We start from the raw sequence: 15960 nt of genomic DNA, 5'->3' as shown, positions 1-15960 counted from the left end.
GCTGCATGGAATAATGGACAGGGCCCTTGAGGCAGAACAGAGGGAGGAAGAGGAGGACTTCCTTACCTCTCAAGGCCCCCTTTACCCAGACAGTGTTCCTGCTTTCCCGCCTATCACACAGGAAGAGGACGAGGAGGAGGAGGAGGAGGAGGATTGTGTCAGCATGGAGGTGGAGCCTAGCACTAAGCATCAGCAGCAGTCTTCAAGAGATCAATTACAGTCCCAAGGAACCCATGGACTTGTACGTGGCTGAGATGAGGTGGCTGCGGATCTTGTTGTCCTCAGTGACCCAGAGGATTCCGCACCGAATGCCTCAGCAAACCTACGTTATATGGCCTCCCTGATCCTGCAAAGCCTGCGGAAGTATCCTCGTATTCGTGCTATTATATGGAGAGGTTTTCCTTATCTTATCAGTATGAAATGTTGACAACAGTTTTCATTCAATTCCAAATGCCAATTGTCTCAAGCATCTTTGTTTTCATCAGTATGAATAGTTTTACTGTTTATGTATGTTTATTAATTATTATGGTTCTGATTGGATGCTAGCATGTATAATTCTTTATTCGTACTAGAGAACATGCATTGAACCCCAAACCATATAGCACTGTGCCCACTCAAAACCACCAGTCTGGTGCTGAATATGATAAACATTGTTCTTTGGAGACACATAGATTGCTCAATTTCTTTGTGAATTCATGAAGAGAACCCTTTGCTACAAATGAGACCTTGTACCTATTAACAACCATCTTAGTTTGTGGGTAAAAAAAATGAATCATCGACAAATGTCAAAAAGAAAATAAGACACCATATTAAAATAAAACTCTACCATACCTAGTTTTTACATTCATCAGCTACATTCTATAATTGTGTTTTTAGTCCTTGTCATCTGAAGTATCTTCCTTACTAGTGTTTAACCACTTGCTTACTGGGCACTTAAACACCCCTCCTGACCAGACCAATTTTCAGCTTTCAGCGCTCTCACACTTTGAATGAGAATTACTCAGTCATGCAACACTGTACCCAAATGATTTTTTTGTCCTTTTTTCATACAAATATAGCTTTCTTTTGGTGGTATTTGATCACCTCTGGGTTTTTTATTTTTTGCGCTATTAATGAAAAAAGACCGAAAATTTTGAAAAAAAAGATTTTTTCTTAGTTTCTGTGATAAAATTTTGCAAATTATTAATTTTTCTTCATACATTTTGTCCACAATTTATACTGCTACATGTCTTTGATAAAAATAACCCAATTTTTTTGGAAATTATTTGGTCTGTGTGAAAGTTTTAGAGTCTACAAGCTATAGTGCAAATCATAAACAATTGTCACATCTGATCAGACCTGATGTACTGAAGGCCTATCTCATTTCTTGAGACCCTAACAAGCCAGGAAAGTACAAATGCCCCCCAAATAACCCCTTTTTGGAAAGTAGACATTCCAAGGTATTTAGTAAATGGCATGGTGAGTTATTTGAAGTTGTAATTTTTTCCCAGAATACTTTGCAAAATTAAGATTTTTATTTTTCATTTAAAAAATTTCTCAAAATTGTCATTGTAATAGCTTATTTCTCTCACATGGCATGTGCATACCACACATGACACCCCAAAATACATTCTGCTACTCCTCCTGAGTAAAACGATACCCCATATGTGAGACTTTTTCACTGCCTGGCCACATACGGAGGCCCAACATGCAGGGAGAGCCATCAGGGGTTTTAGGAGCATAAATTGCACATCTAACTAGTTGACTACCTATTACAATTTTGAAGGCCCTGGAACACCAGGACAATGGAATTACCCACAAAGTTACCCCATTTTGGAAAGCTAACACCCCAACGTATAATCTATGAGGCATAATGAGTCTTTTGAACGGTTTATTTTTTTCCAGCAGTTTTTGGAATATGTGGAAAAAAAATGAAAACACATTTTTTTTTACACAAAGTTGTCCATTGATAAGATATTTCCAACACATAGCATGTACATAGCAAAAATGACACCCCAAAATACATTCTGCTACTCCTTCTGAGTAAAACTATACCCCATGTGTGAGGCTTTTTCACTGCCTGGCCACATACAGAGGCCCAAAATGCAGGGGGCGTCATCGGGGGTTTTAGGAGCATAAATTGCACATCTAACTAGTTGACTACCTATTACACTTTTGAAGGCCCTGGAACACCAGGACAATGGAATTACCCACAAAATGACCCCATTTTGGAAAGCTAACACCCCAACGTATAATCTATGAGGCATAATGAGTCTTTTGAACGGTTTATTTTTTTCCAGTAGTTTTTGGAATATGTGGAAAAAAAATGAAAACACATTTGTTTTACACAAAGTTGTCCATTGATAAGATATTTCCAACACAGAGCATGTACATAGCAAAAATGACACCCCAAAATACATTCTGCTACTCCTCCTGAGTAAAACGATACCCCATGTGTGAGACTTTTTCACTGCCTGGCCACATACGGAGGCCCAACATGCAGGGAGCGCCATCAGGGGTTTTAGGAGCATAAATTGCACATCTAACTAGTTGACTACCTATTACACTTTTGAAGGCCCTGGAACACCAGGACAATGGAATTACCCACAAAGTGACCCTATTTTGGAAAGCTAACACCCCAACGTATAATCTATGAGGCATAATGAGTCTTTTGAACGGTTTATTTTTTTCCAGCAGTTTTTGAAATATGAGTTAAAAAAATGAAAACATATTTTTTTTACACAAAGATGTCCATTTATAAGATATTTCCAACACATAGCATTTAGATAGCAAAAATCACACCCCAAAATAAATTCTGCTACTCCTCCTGAGTACAACGATACCACATGTGTGAGACTTCTACACAGCCTGACCACATACAGAGATCCAACATGCAAGGAACACCGTCAGGTGTTCCAGAGACACATAGCATGCACATACCAAGAATTACATCCCAAAATACATTATGCTGAGCAAAGTGTAAAAAACAAAAGATTACCTGTGGTAATAGTAGTAATAGTAGTTCTACACAGCAGGATAGCACTGGTCCAGGCAGCAGGCAGGGACTTGGTCAGCAACGTCCAGGCAGGGATACTGTCCCATCAGGGTTAGTGCAGGTGGTCAGTTCATGCAACAGGCAGAGGCATGATGGCATAGGTCCTACAGGCAGCAGGCAGAAGTAGGGCCTCGTTCAGGACAGAATGGGGACAGGGGTAGAGGCTTCTCCCACCCAAATCTCTTTGAAGCCTCCGGGCAACCAGACCCTAATCTAAGATGAGAAAACAAAAAAAAATGTTTCTTCATCCAGAAAAACTTTTCTGGAGCCCCTCACATATGTGAGACCCCTGTGTTGAATCCCACTAGTCCAGTAGCAGGGTACAAGATCAGTCCATGAGGCAGGCAAAAACATGGTCAAACAGTCCGAGGTCAGTTCCAGATCAGGCAGAGGCATTACAGAATCGTTAGGCAGAAGAATGGTAGAAAAACAGTCCAGGGTCAATTCCAAATCGGGCAGAGGTATTACAAAATCGTTAGGCAGAATTGTGGTCGAAAAACAAGCCGGGGTCAGTTACAGGGCAGGCAGTGGCATAATGGGTGTATAGGTGAGTAAAGGCAGGAACGGAGGATTAATAATTTAGTTTGGTATGGTAACGTCGAAAACACTCAGTTACACAGAGGCCTGGTTGGGAAGGACAATCGGCACAATAGTAAGCTGAGTCTCGTCTGACTCCTTCACTGGCACACGCTTGCATCTTTTTGGAGCTTGTCGGCCTGATGCTGTAGGAGGGACCTTATCTGGGAAATTTTGTTCGCAGAGTCTACTTAGAACATCTGATCGAATGTTTTGGGGCAGGTCATTGGGGAATATCAGGGAAGTGGTGATTTCCTCCTGGTAGCCAAGGAAGGGTAGGGGGTTTTGGGTGGACTTACGATAAATGATATAGGAATTGTAGACGGTCAATTGAAAAAAATAAATAGCTACTTTCTTGTACCAATGGTACGTGCGTCTTGTGGCAAGGTATGGTTCCAACATTTGGTCGTTAAAATCGACCCCCCCATGAATGAATTGTAGTCCCGGATACATGTTGGCTTTTGGATGGTGGTGCCACGCCTTCTGCGGGTTTCTACAAAGGAATCGTTGTGGATGGAGGACAACATGTATACGTCTCTTCTGTCCCTCCACTTCACTGCAAGAACCTCCTTGTTGCGCAGACTCTTTTGCTGGGAATAAACTGTTTTATTTTCAGTCGGCCACAAAATTTTACGAGGGGCTCGTCTACACATATGTGTTGTTCCAGGGTATATATTTGGGGGAATAATTCAGAAAAATAATTTAATAAGGGGCAAATTTTGAAAAGCCTGTCAAAATTTGGGTGGTTTCGGGGAAGGCACTGGGTATTATCGTTGAAGTGGAGGAACCGCATGATCATGAAATATCGGGTTCTGGCCATTGTTGCCGAAAAGATTGGCATATGATAAATGGGGCGTTTGGACCAAAAGGAATGCTTCTAATTTTTTGGGTTAAGTCCCATACAAAAGTTGAGGCCTAAAAAAATCATGAACTCCTCCACTGTTAGGTCTCTCCAATGGAAGGGACGGGCATAAGACGATGTGGGATTGTTGGTGATAAATTGTTGGGCATATAAGTTGCACTGGGCCACAATGCTAGAAAGCAGTTCCTCAGTTAAAAATAAATAAAAAAAATGAATTGGGGAAAACTTTTCTGTGTCCACCTGGACTCCTGGCTGGGCAGTAAAAGGGGGAATGTTGGCTTCTCCGGAATTTGCAGGAAGCCACAAGGGGTACTGAAGGGCATAGGGAAGGCTTGCATGGGTCCTTGGCCTTTGTTGCCGAGGTACTGCGGTACTGGTGGATGGCACTTCAGTATTTGTGGATTGCACTTCGGTGCTGGTGGATGGCACTTCTGTATTTGGGGATGGCACGACGGTGCTGGTGGATGGCATGACGGTGCTGGTGGATGGCATGACGGTGCTGGTGGATAGAATGACGGTGCTGGTGGATGGAATGACGGTGCTGGTGGATGGCATGACGGTGCTGGTGGATGCCACTGCCTCCACACCAGAGCGCCTTCTTTTGGCGGGCTGACCATCTTCCCCCTCTGAGCCTGTCGCTGTTCCACTGGTGTAGACTGGCTCGTAGTCTACATCCGAATCGGAATCCAGCTGGGAATCGGAAGACGAGAGCTCCCCGTTGCTCTCGTCAGTTGCGGAAATAATTGCATATGCCTGCTGGGCGGAGAAGAGGCGTTTTGACATTGTTGCTGGCGACTTCACAGGTGTGTGGCACAGATGTGCACTGAGGCGGCAGGTGGGCACTGATCACTGGTGGGCACTGATCACAGGTGGGCACAGGTGGGCACTGGTGGTACAGGTGGTACTGGTGGCACTGGTGGGCACTGATACGCACTGATGTGCACTGAGGCGGCATGTGGGCACTGATCACAGGTAGGCACTGATCACATGTGGGCACTGATCACAGGTGGGCACTGATCACAGGTGGGTACTGGTGGCACAGGTGGTACTGGTGGCACAGGTGGGCACTGATACGCACTGATGTGCACTGAGGCGGCACTGATCACAGGTGGGCACTGATCACAGGTGGGCACAGGTGGGCACTGGTGGCACTGGTGGTACAGGTGGCACTGGTGGTACTGGTGGCACAGGTGGGCACTGATACGCACTGATGTGCACTGATACGCACTGATGTGCACTGAGGCGGCAGGTGGGCACTGATCACAGGTGGGCACTGATCACAGGTGGGCACTGGTGGCACAGGTGGTACAGGTGGTACTGGTGGCACTGGTGGTACTGGTGGCACAGGTGGGCACTGATACGCAATGATGTGCGCTGAGGCGGCACTGATCACAGGTGGCCAATGATCATAGGTGGGCACAGGTGGCACAGGTGGTACAGGTGGCACTGGTGGTACAGGTGGCACTGGTGGTACAGGTGGTCACTGATATGCACTGATGTGCACTGAGGCGGCAGTGATCACAGGTGGGCACTGGTGGCACTGGTGGCACATGTGGGCACAGATGGCACAGATGGCACATGTGGGCACAGATGGCACAGGTGGGCACAGATGGCACAGGTGGGCACATATGGCACAGATGGGCACTGGTAGCACTGGTGGCACTGGTAGCACTGGTGGCACTGATTTGGGACTGATTTGGGACTGATTGGACACTGGGCAGTGATTTGTAACACTTTGTAACGGTTTTCTTTCACTCACAGTATCTCTCTCTCCTCACACGCGCTGTCTGTGTGAGGAGGGAGAGTCGGCAATGAGAGATGATCTCATATGTTTACATTTGAGATCATCCCTCATTGGCCGCACAGATCGCGCTGTAAATAGCCACTGTGATTGGCTATTTACCGCGATCTGATATTGGCTTTGTCCAAGGGACACGGCCAGAACAGAAGTTCCCCGCTGCGCGCTCGGGAGCGTGCGCGGGGAACGCGGAAAGGGGCGGACGTCTATTGACGGCGCCTCAGAGATGTAGAACCACCCTGCGGCCGTCAATAGTCGTACGGCCGTCGGGAAGTTATTAAGGTACTTAGAAGTTTTCTCAAGCTAAATGTCATTACTCAACAGCCTACTAACCCTATAAGGTAATTTCATGAGCACATTTATAAACTTAGATGTACATGAACTATCTACTGTTTGTATATCGTATTGATGTACCATTGAAGAATCCTTTAAATTGTATCTATCAATAATTTTCTTGACCAAGTTACAAGTACACAGTCATGGGAATCTAGATAGTATGTGTTTTGGCAACCTACTGCACAATTTCAATATTTATTGTTAAATAACAATACAAATGCTACTGCTGTGCCTAAATGTGAACTGATATTTGAAGAATTATAAAGGCCATGCATATAAGTGGGAGAGTGAAAAGCACAAAGTCTGTGTTGAGAAACAAGTCTTACAAAATCTGTCAATATATATATATATATATAAAAATCAAACTTACCACAGTATCAGTATCATTGTTTTATATTAATATTTTTTATAATTTCACATTATTACATGTACAGTACTTATTAGGGTATTTTTTTTACCACTTACCCATCAGTTTGAATGACTGTTTCTTTAAAGTTATTTGTGTTTTGTATCTTTTATTTAATACATCTTCTAATTTTATTGTTTCTTATCCCTTGTTAAGCATTTCCACCATTCCATCCATTCTACTTTAGCAAATGATACAGTGTATCAGTGTTTATATTGCTGTTGATGTACTTGTACTCCCTCTGCTGGTGAAATTGTATTATTGCTGTGTGCAGTGTTTATACCATCATTGTTAAAAAAAAGACCCAAGATCCATGGAATTAGTGTTTAGGTATATATGTATTATTCATTACAGTTTTTTTATTTTCTTATGTATTTTTAATAATATATCCATCCATCTCCCCCAATGGTGATCAAGCCACCACTTCACCCAGTCATTCCTGCCATTTAGTCTTAAAATGTTCCTAACATAGAACAGCCAAAAGCAATGTTTTTTGTGGAATTTTTAGGGTGCAAAGCAACAATAATACATAAATGTGTAAAATTGAACAATTGTATTAGACACTTTCATAAAAACAGTTACAATAATAAAAACATCTAACAATCATATATATATATATATATATATATATATATATATATATATATATATATATATATATATATATAATGGTTTCTGTAATTCATATGGAGCTTTAGTAAATGCCATTGAAGAAATTTCCAGGTGCAGTTATCTCGACATGTTTTACCCTAAATACGGCTTCCTCTGGAGGATACACTACAACATACAGTGTACAGGCTGTATCAGAAATCTGAACACACAGACAACAATTATATGTAATGAATACATACAATACAATATATATTAAATACAAAAAAAATGGTAATTGGAGTTTTATGAAAGACATCTCAAAATAATGATAGTATACCAGAGTATGGAAAAAGAAAATCAAAAATTAACTGATCCATACATAAAAAAAAAAGGAAAAGAACATTTTTCAACAATTAACTAATAGGGACAATGCATAGGATAATATTGAAAGTTCCAGAATTGATCCAAAAAGTAAATGTACATGCCATAGTGAAATCAACTTGAAAGGGTAACCACATGCACCTTATGTACTCCTCCTGCCCCGCAGACATGTGCAGGGGTGTGGACATAAGTGAGTGACGTGTCAACCACACATGTGTGGCTCCACTGACCACCTCCACATCATAACACTAGTGTTTCAGCACCACCCACCCCACCACACTGTCTCTTGCTATTAACGATGGAGGTGAGGGAGAAGGGAAGGCAATGGTAGGAATGCCAATCGGGACATGATACATGGACACTGAACAGATATTCCCACTACAGATCTCCTAACCCAGGGGTGTCCAAACTTTTTTCAAAGAGGGCCAGATTTGATAAAGTGAACATGCGCGAGGGCCGACTATTTTGCCTGACATTCTTTGAACCATTAAAATTCAGTCTAAGTGTGTTCCTCCGAGCAACTAATACACGGCCCAACAATAATTCTCTTGCCTTTGTGGCTGTGTGTGGTGAAGAGATGAGCTTGGGCGTGTTATTTGGATATACTGTATATATTTATTTTGTGGCCTCAACGAATCCCAGAGCAGTGCTCAGTACTAAGGATGAGCTTGGGCGTGTTATTTGGATATACCGTATTTATCGGCATATAATATGCACAGGCTCACCATTGCCATGAATGGAGCCTCACCATTGCCACGAATGGAGCCTTACCATTGCCACCAATGCAGCCTTACCATTGCCACCAATGCAGCCTCACCATTGCAACCAATGCAGCCTCACCATTGCAACCAATGCAGCCTCAATATTGCAACCAATGCAGCCTCACCATTGCAACCAATGCAGCCTCACCATTGCAACCAATGCAGCCTCACATGTGCCATGAATGCAGCCTCACATGTGCCATGAATGCAGCCTTACCATAGCAAATAATGCAGCCTCACATGTGCCATAAATGCAGCCTTACCATTGCCATCAGTGCAGCCTGATCAATGCCCATCTGCAGCCTCGGAGGGCAGAGGGAAGGGGGTGGGACGAGTGCCGATAGATTACAAACAGGAGAATCTCTTGTTTACTCTGTGGCCGCTTTAATACAAAGTCCCGCCTCTTGTGATAGAAAGAACAGTCGTCCAATGGCATCCCAGGAGACGGGACTTCCAATACAGACGCTTCATGCAATCTGATAGTGCTCGTTCTGCCCCCTCCCTATCCCCTCCAAGGCAGTGCCGATAAATATGGTATATATCTTTTGTGGCCCTGAGGGCCACAAACAATATATATATCCAAATCTCCAGGGGGGCCATATTAAATCAACAGGGGGCCACATTTGGCCCGCGGGCCGGACTTTGGACATGCCTGCCTAACCAATCCAACAAGGAAGGGTGAACCCAAAAGGGCACCCATGCTAATGGAAAAAAGAGGGTCATGCAGGGGGAGAAGGGAAAAATGTGACAAAGCAAGGGGAAAATGTCTAAACACAGTTATTCAAAGCAAAGGTAAAGCTTCCAAGGGCCACAAAAATGTTCTGTACTCCTTGACAACAGCGCCACCTCAGTGGTAGGTTCCCTAAGAATCCATGAAGCCCGATACTCATCCAGGAACCTCAAAGTGCACAGGGGTGAACCAATGAATGAATAACTCCAAAACATAAAAAACATATTTATTAATCTCGAAAAATTATTAACTAGTTGCATACCTTCAGCGTGTTACAATCGTGTAATAAATCTCTTACTCTGTACTCTAGGCATGTCTTGTATGTCTTTGAGACTGCATGCAGCTGCTTACGTGCACAGCTCTGTGAGGCCCGGTGTGTGAAGAAAGAGGATCTGCTGATGCTAAGATCAGGAGCCAGTTAGAAGCATGTCCTTATTGAATTATAACTGTGACAGCCAATCCCGGTGACCATTCAGTGTGTATATTTTAGCAAAAGTAACAGTAGCTGTCCTAAATTTCCTGACAGACAGCAATTTGTGAGATGAGAGGGCTGCAGCAAACAAATAAGGTTTTGTTGTGTGCATAGGGAATTTTAACCCTTAATTAACCTATACATGCCCTTATTTAACCTTTATTTTACCATTTAACCTATTAGTTTCAGTAAATCACCCTGTATAAGGCCTGTTTAACAGTTTTTTTGTGTAAATAGCCTTACCATGCTTTGTACCAAAAACTTAGTGTTGTAGTAGCAGAAGAATAACATGTATACGTTTCCCACAGTAATTGTTTTTCAAATTTTTACTAGTTTTTCCCCTAATAAATAAATAAATTCATAAAATTCCCTGAAAACCTTAAGATCACAAGAAAGCCCAATTTGCCCCCAAAAATTATACATGTATCAATTCTGTATCATAAGTAATTACAAAGTTATAGACTCATGAACAGACACATAGCAGAAATGTGAAAATATTGCCTGGTCCATAGGGGATAAACGGGTTTGAGAGCTGAAGTGATTAAATCAGTAACATATGCAAATTTAAATTAATAATTGAGAAATGCCAATCATCAAACCCTTACAAAGGGCAGAATCATATAACAATCAGTAAAAAAATAATTAAAAAGTGGCTGGACAACAGAGGACATCCAATAGAAAACGTTTAAAACTGATTGCTTCATTCAATACAGGTACTCTAGTTGCTCGAAGGAGAGAGATCCATTTGGTTTCAAGCAATATGTTGTCTATATCCCCACTCTGCTCAAGGAGAGGTAGATGTTTCAAAGGGAAAAAATAAAGTATTTTGGAGAGTCCAAAATTGTGGTAGAGCCCAACATGTCAGCTGATGGGGGTCTCCAAATTATTTTTTGAAATCAACGACACATGATCCTGAATGCGCAGGAAAGATGCCACATTGGCATTTCATGAGGTATACAATCCCAATGGTCTGGGAATTGGCACTAAATTTGGGTTTGTATATTTGACTGTTAGGTAAAATTACCTGGCAATCATACAACATGTACAAAATGCATTTCCCACAAGGAAGGTGCTAGTATATTTAAAAAAAGGTTAAAACCTATTGGTATAAAGACTCCATACCCTCTTTTTCCTTATGAGATCTAGATTTCCTAAATGTGATTTCTGGTCATTGCATAATATATTTAGAAACTACATCATCGGCTAAAAGCAGAGTCCAGTATTTACTGAGGATATCTCGAATATACAGTACTTGTGCTGCCCGGAATAACGTGTAATTAGTCTAATCGTTTGAGAGTCAGATTTCCTTTTAGGTTTGTAAATGAAATCAGATTGATCTAGATATTTGACAGACTTAAATGTCTTCCTAAGACCAGATTTACTATATTCTCTTTGCCTCAAACTTGAACAAAGTGCCTTAGATTCCTTCAAAAGGTCTGTATTAGTGCAATTGCATTTGATATTTAAATGTTGGCTATATGGTATGCTAAAAATAAATGAGGTAGGATGGGAGAAGGTAGCATGCAGGATTGTGTTACCCACAGAAGGCTTTCTGACTGCTGAAATACAGAGTTACACTGGTAAGGCTGTCAATGCTTTTCTTTTTCTCTGAGCCTATTTCTAATGTGGGGTACACATTGCAAGTTTTTTTTCTGTTCAATACAGTGGGCTGAAGGGAAAAAAAATGTACAGATCGTTGTAATGACCCAAGCAGGCACAAGTCGGCCGGTTAACAAACAAACTGACCCTTTTCGGCCAATTTTGGCCTGTGTTTACATTTAACAATGTATGTTGTACCACAACGTAGCTGTTATCTTCATGTAATATGCTGCATTACCAGTGTCATGTGGAAGCATAGATATGTGATCAATATACACTTTAAATTATATGTTTAGTAGATGATGATGCAGGGGCGTAACTTTAGGGGGCGCAGCAGTCGCAGCCGTAACTGGGCCCTGTGCTGCAGGGGGCCACTGAGACCCCCTCCTACATATGGCCAGCGGCAGTACAGACAGCTTGGAGTAAAAATTCACTGAGCGCACGGGTAGCTGGAGGTGGTGGGGGATGGCTAACAGAGCTCCATGCTCGACTATCGTACTGGCAGCTCTTTAGTTGTGCATTCCTTGCGACCTCGGCCGGCTCCTCAGGGTCCCCCTCTCCTGCTTCATGTAGCATTGTTCAGTCCGTGTATGTCCTCCCCTGCCACAGTACCTCCCCTTGAGTGCGGCTCGCACTGCATGCTTCTGCCGGACTAACAAACACACAGATGCAGTGAAGCCCTATGAGATCCAACTCCCCGCAGGCTTGTCTGCCAGCCCCCTGGCTCCCCCATCATACACAGATGACAGGTCTTTCTGAGAGATATGCTGATCGCCCATCCAGCACGCTGGAGGGAGCACAGGCCACCACAGTGCTCGGCCTGCAGCTTGGTCATGGTGAGATGACCCCATCCCCCACACACCACCACATACCCCCTCCATCTCCCCTGGGTACAGGGCCCCCCATCTCCCCTGGGGACAGGTACCCCTTCTTATCTGGGGACAGGGACCTCTTATCCCCTGGGGACAGGGACCCTCCATCTCCCCTGGGGACAGGGACCCCCATCTCCCCTGGGGACAGGGACCCCTTCTTATCTGGGGACAGGGACCTCTTATCCCCTGGGGACAGGGACCCTCCTTCTCCCCTGGGGACAGGGACTCATTCTTATCTGGGGACAGGGACCCCTTCTCCCCTGGGGACAGGGACCTCTTTTTATCCGGGGACAGGGACCCCTTCTCATTTGGGGACAGGGACCCCTTCTAATTTGGGGACAGGTTCCCCTTCTCAACTGGGGATAGAGACCCCTTCTTATATGGTGACAAGGACCCCTTCTCACATTGGGACAGAGCCCCCTTTTCTGCTGGGCGCAGGGATCCCATCTCCCCTGGGCACAGAGACCCCTTGTCACCTGGGGACAGGGACCCCATCTCCCCTGAGGACAGGGTCCCCTTCTCACCTGGGGACAAGGACCCCTTCTCAGCCTGGCACAGGAACCCCTTCTCAGCCTGGCACAGGATCCCTTCTCAGCCTGGCACAAGGCCCCCATCTCCCCTGGGGACAGGGACCCCTTCTCATCTGGGGACAGGGACCCCTTCTCACATGGGGACAGAGCCCCCTTCTTACCCGGGGGCAGGGATCCCCATCTCCCCTGGTGGCAGGGACCCTATCTCCTCTGGAGACAGCGTCCCCTTCTCACCTGGGCACAGGGACCCCATCTCCCCTGGGGACTGGGCCCCCTTCTCCCCTGGGGACAGGGTCCCCTTCTCACCTGGAGATAGGGACCCCTTGTCACCTGGGGACAGGTCCCCCATCTCACCTGGGGACAGGGACACCATCTGCCCTGGTGAAAAGGACTCCATCTCTCCTGGGGACGGGGACCCCATCCTGCCTAGGGACAGGAACCCTATCTCCCCTGGCAATGGGGACTTCATCTTACCTAGGGACCCCACCTCCCCTAAGAAAAGGAACCCCATCTACAGACCATGCTGGCTGGCATTGCTAGTGTCAGCCACCCAAGGGTGCCAGGATGGAGGAGGGGGCAGAACACACAGAGGAAATCTGAATTCTAAACCATTTGGGGGGTGTACCAGCAGGGGTCACTTCACACCAGGGGAGGGGGGGTACAGCAGTACCAGCAAGGTGTGTTCTCCAGCCACTGTGTGCTCTTTCCTGGACCCCCTCGTCAGCTCTGCCAGGTTCCCTCATCCTCTCTCCTGCTGGCTGCTGCTGGGGAGTAAGAAACAGGCCGGTAAATGTGTAATTTACCACCCCTTTTTTTCAGAATTGAGAGTCAGTGATCTGTACCGATCACTGACTCTGTCCATTTAAAACTGTGGCATATACTAAACTGCGTTAACTATGCTTCAGTTTATAAATGGACAGGAAGCTATTCCTGTCCATTCATTCTATGTAGCTGAGGCTGCAGAGAAGGAGATTGGGGGCTGTGTCCTCAGTCTTCTTCTTTATCTCAAAGGTGGAACATCAGAGGACCTCTGATATCTCACAAAAGTCCCCCAACGGGGCTCCTAAAAAAATAAAAAAATAAAAAACTACTGATACCAGTGGTGGAACTACAGGACTACAAAGGTCATACCTGTGACCAGGCACTGGAGTTCCACCACCGGAGTCGGAGGGAAGGGCCCGGCTTGGGTTCAGGGGGGCCCTTCATGTTTTTTTGCACCGGGGCCCTGAAGGTTATAGTTACGCCACTGTGATGATGTCTTTGTAGGAAAACATTTCATGAGCACTCTTTCTAGAAGAGCCCACCAAATATTCCTAGTAACCCATACACACATGTCATTTTAGAGCACTTGAACAGTCAATTACAGTACTCACGTGAATACAAGACCTTATATGACACTGTTAAAAGATGCTTTTGCAGTACAGTATGTAAAATTTGACAAGTTGGAAAGATTTTCTTTTTAAACATTTATATATAATTTTTTCTATAACCACTGAAGGACTGCCGCATGATGATATACGTCGACAAAATGGCACGGCTGGGCATGTAGGTACATGTACGTTCCCTTTAAGAACCCAGCCGTGGGTCGCGAGCACTCGCAACCCGGTGCGAGGCTCCATAACCGCGCCCGCGGGACCCGCGGACCTGATCGCTGCCGGTGTCCCGCGATCGGGTCACAGGAGCTGAAGAACGGGGAGAGGTGAGTGTAAACAAACCTTCCCCGTTCTTCTCTGTGGCTTGTCACTGATCATCTGTTCCCTGTCATAGGGAACTATGATCAGTGACATTACACGTCCAGTCTCGTCCCCCTACAGTAAGAATCGCTCCCTTAGGGCACACTTAACCCCTTAGCGCCCCTAGTGGTTAACCCCTTCACTGCCATTGTAATTTTCACAGTAATCAGTGCATTTTTATAGTACTTTTCGCTGTGAAAATGACAATGGTCCCAAAAATGTGTGAAAAGTGTCCGATGTGTCCACCATAATGTCGCAGTCATGAAAAAAATCACTGATTGCCACCATTAGTAGTAAAAAAAATATATATTAATAAAAATGCCATAAAACTATCCCATATTTTGTAAACGCTATACATTGTGCGCAAACCAATCGATAAACGCTTATTGCAATTTTTTTTTTTTTTTACCAAAAATATGTAGAATAATAATAATTCCTAAAGTGAGGGAAAAAAATTTATATCTTTTTTGGGGATATTTATTATAGCAAAAAGTTATAAATATTGATTTTTTTTTAAAATTGACGCTTTATTTTTGTTTAAAAAATAAAAACCGCAGAGGTGATCAAATACCACTAAAAGAAATCTCTATTTGTGGGAAAAAAAGGACGCCAATTTTGTTTGGGAGCCACGTTGCACGACCACGCAGTTAAAGCAACACAGTGCCGAATCGCAAAAAGGGGCCAGGTCCATTACCTGCATAATGGTCTGTGTCTTAAGCGGTTAAGTTTGTCTATTAAAATACTGCATAGGTAGTTCTTGAAGTGAGGATCACACACTTTGGAACAAGGGATGGTTCTGTTTTGCAATTTGTGAAAGATAATCATCTGTCCTTGACATCTTGGCAGCATAGAGGGAAATCTCTCCAAATGGAGAGATGTTGAAAAAACATTAAGACCATTGTTTTCTGAATGTGATATTTCAGTGATGTTTACAATTCCTATATTGTTATTATAGTGACAGTAACCACAACTTATGATACCATTAACTTGCCGCCTTTTTCAGCCTACTTGTCCCTCAAAGCTCAGACAGAATTATTTCCCAAAGTTTCGAAGTATGAGTATAAAGCATGAAATAAATCTAATTTCTAGGGACACACCATATCTAAAACCAAAAAGAAAAACTATTCAAAGGGGTACAGACAGAATTTAAAACATGACAGAGGTTCTATACCTTAACTACTCTACAAAAAAAAAAAAAAATGACTAGAGTTGAGCTTTAAGAAGTTTAATATTCTTTACACTTTGCTTTACTGAACAAGTTAAACTTTTGCCAAGGGAA

This window comes from Rana temporaria, chromosome 1 (genome assembly GCF_905171775.1).
Source record: "Rana temporaria chromosome 1, aRanTem1.1, whole genome shotgun sequence".
NCBI classification, from domain to species: Eukaryota; Metazoa; Chordata; class Amphibia; order Anura; family Ranidae; genus Rana; species Rana temporaria.
This window is presented reverse-complemented; position numbering follows the sequence as displayed.